The 2,500-nt window shown below is 51.3% G+C and overlaps 1 protein-coding gene across 1 annotated transcript in view; it reads left to right on the forward strand.

Annotated features, from left to right (window-relative positions):
* The window catches only part of tll1 (tolloid-like 1), a gene marked incomplete at its 5' end in the record, with an annotated part of 135,262 nt that overhangs the window by 79,060 nt on the left and 53,702 nt on the right, over positions 1 to 2,500 (forward strand). The window lies entirely within an intron of this gene.

The following is a 2,500-nucleotide window of genomic DNA, read 5'->3' on the forward strand; positions in this document are numbered from 1 at the left end:
GTGTGTGTGTGTGTGTGTGTGTGTGTGTGTGTGTTAGCAAGGAGGTGCTAATCTTAGAAGTAGGCTGTGCCTTTGACCTGTACATGGACCAGGCTTTCCAGGACAAGTATATCAAGTCAAGTCAAGAGTTTTATTTGTCACGGCATACAAGTATACAGTGAAATGCGGGGGGTCTTGCCCGCAACGATTGTGCAATAATACAATAATAAGAATAGGATGAGAATGAGACATTTGTGCAATAATACAAGTAATAAGAATAAGACATAACAGGTATATGTAAATAAAGTTTACAAAAAGCATGGTAAGACATGCTAAGATGTTATGATTCCTGGAACGTTTCGTTGGCATGTCGGTGGTAGAGATGAGTAGAACCCGGAATGCAGACTTAACACGAGGAGAGGTAGTGGAGGATGAAATAGAGTCGTGGATGAAAGGGGTCGAGGGACGGGGCTTGTGGGAACTGGGTCGGGGGAAGGGGGCTGACGAGGAGGACTGGAGCAGGGAAGGATGGAGGGTAGAGGCGACGGCTCCGGAGTGGGACCTGGGGCTGGGGTCTCCTCGGCGGGCGAGACCCACCGCCGAACCCCGAACCGGAGGCTCCCTGGCGGCAGGACGCGGTGCAGGACCCCCAACCGGGGTCCCTCCGGCAGCGGAATTCGGCGTCGTCCTCCAGGTCTGCCATGGTGGTGGCTCGTCCTCCGGAACCTCCCAGGGCTGAGGAGACCTCGACCAGGCCGGCGAGGAAGACCTGTGATCCTGGGAACCCCATCCCCTGGGGCTGTGGCGTCGGGATCCGCGCCCCTTCCCCGATGCTCCCCTGCGGACCAGACAACTCCCCACCCAGGGATCCAGCACAGGAGTAGCCGCGGCGCAAGCACCCGTTGTCATCGGCGCCACTGGCCCGGCCACTCTGTCCCACGGTGCCAAATCCCGAGCGGCCGCCTGGTCGGCACACAGGACCGAAGCGCCCAGGATACCGATCGCGAAGCTCGCTCCGTCTCTCCTCTCTGCAGGGTTCTCGTTTGGCTGGATCATTCTGTTACGATTCCTGGAACGTTTCGTTGGCATGTCGGTGGTAGAGATGAGTAGAACTTGTTAAGCACTTTACTTAACGTGGCAAACAATACAAAACTGACTCACTGGGAATACGGAGAAACATAATGTTGACAGCACACAGGACGAGGGTAACATGAACAATGATCCAGCACAGGAAGGCAGGGCAGACAACACTAATATACACATACTAATTGACACATGAGGGTGATTGGGAACAAGACACAGCTGCGTGGAAAAGACAGAACAACCTGGGGTAAAATACTGAAACATGACAACACTAAATAACATAGATACAGACACAGGGGAGACATCACTAGACTAGACAATGGGGCACAACACAGACAGCAGATACACAGACAACAGATTAGTGAGTATGACAGAGACCAAATTAATAAACATAGACAGGCACAAATGCAATAGGGTATTGTTCATGAGTGGTGTTGAAAGTCCGATGGCCGGTCCAATAGGACCGGGGGGGTGACACTAAGGTCCTGCGATAGTGCAATACACTGTTAGCGGATGAGGCACTGGGTCTTATGTACACTACTATACAATGCTATACTATACAATCAACAGTTATACTATGTGTCCTTATGCTAGCTTGCTATATCCATCTGTTTACTATACAAGAACCACTCCCGTTCTTGTTTTTAAAGTGACCTTTCATTGTGTAAAGTGACCGTTGAGTGTGGGCGTGTGCAGAATATGTGTGTGTGTTCATGCTAAAGTCACTGCTAGTGTGTGAGCGTATACAGTGTGTGTGTTGTGTGTGTGCTCATGTGTGCTTGTGTGTGGAGAGTTCAGTGTTCAAGACTCTGATGGCCTGGGGGAAGAAGCTGAGCCGAAGTCTCTCTGTCCTAGTTGCTGGTGTTCGCAGGCGTTTGCCTGACCGCAGCAGCTTGAACAGGCTGTTGTTGGGGTGGTGAGGGTCTTTCATTATTCTGCAGGCTCTGGATTTGCACCTCTTGTTATATAAGACCTGCAGGGGTGGTAGTGCAATACCCGTAGTACGCTCAGCTGAGCGCACCACTCTCTGTAGGGCCTTCTTGTCCTGTGCCGTGCTGTTTCCATACCAGGCAGTGATGTTTCCAGTCAAGATGCTCTCTACAGCTCCGGAGTAGAAGGATGGAGTATCTTCCCCGATACTCTGAACTTCCTTAACTGTCTCAGGTGGTAGAGGCGCTGCTTTGCCTTCTTTATGACTGAGTATATGTGTGTTGTCCATGTCAGGTCCTCTGAGATGTGGACGCCCAGGTACTTAAAGCTGCTCACCCTGTCCACGGTAGCCCCTTTTATCCTCAGTGGTGTGTGTGTCCCCTGCTGTGTTCTTCTAAAATCCACGATCAGCTCCTTGGTTTTTACCAATGTTCAGGAGCAGGCTGTTGTCCTGGCACCAGCGTTCCAGTACCTCAACCTCCTCCAACCAATTCTCGATGTGATAACC

This window comes from Notolepis coatsorum (genome assembly GCF_963971535.1).
Source record: "Notolepis coatsorum genome assembly, chromosome: 7".
Classification (NCBI taxonomy): domain Eukaryota; kingdom Metazoa; phylum Chordata; class Actinopteri; order Aulopiformes; family Paralepididae; genus Notolepis; species Notolepis coatsorum.